Raw genomic sequence first — 587 nt, forward strand, 5'->3', positions numbered from 1 at the left:
TCTACTCAGTTCATGACAAGGAGCTACTTGCGATGAAGTATGCACATGTCAAGTCAGGGTCCACCTGCTCGGCTTCAAGCCGTTTGTGATCTATACAGACCATGCGTCACTCCGCAATGCGACTCAGTCTCCCCACCTCTCGCAGAGGATGGCTAGATAGCTATCCTTCTTTGCGGAATATAACTTCGAGGTGAAGTTTAAACCGGGAAAGCAGAGTGTTTTGGCTGATGCGTTGTCACGCAGACCAGACTATGAGCTTGCTCATGTTACAACTGTATTGTGACGGATTTGATCCGCACCGCGTATGCGGGTATGGGATGTGTGTAGCGTTGCTACGGGTCCTCGAGAGCAAGGGTTTGGAAACTCGGACAAGAAATTGTCATCAAAACTGCGTGCACGATTGCGCCGATATTCGTTGAATAATGGTTTGCTATATCATAGCATCGATTCAAAGGATACACCAATAATTGTAGTTCCTACAACGTGAGGATTTAAAATATCGCATCCTCTATGAGGCTCACGACACGCTACTTAGTGGTCATCTCGGTCGTGAGAAAACGTACAACTCTGTGAGTCACCACTATTGG

The sequence above is a fragment of the Plasmopara halstedii genome (genome assembly GCF_900000015.1).
Source record: "Plasmopara halstedii genome assembly, contig: Scaffold_289, whole genome shotgun sequence".
NCBI classification, from domain to species: domain Eukaryota; phylum Oomycota; class Peronosporomycetes; order Peronosporales; family Peronosporaceae; genus Plasmopara; species Plasmopara halstedii.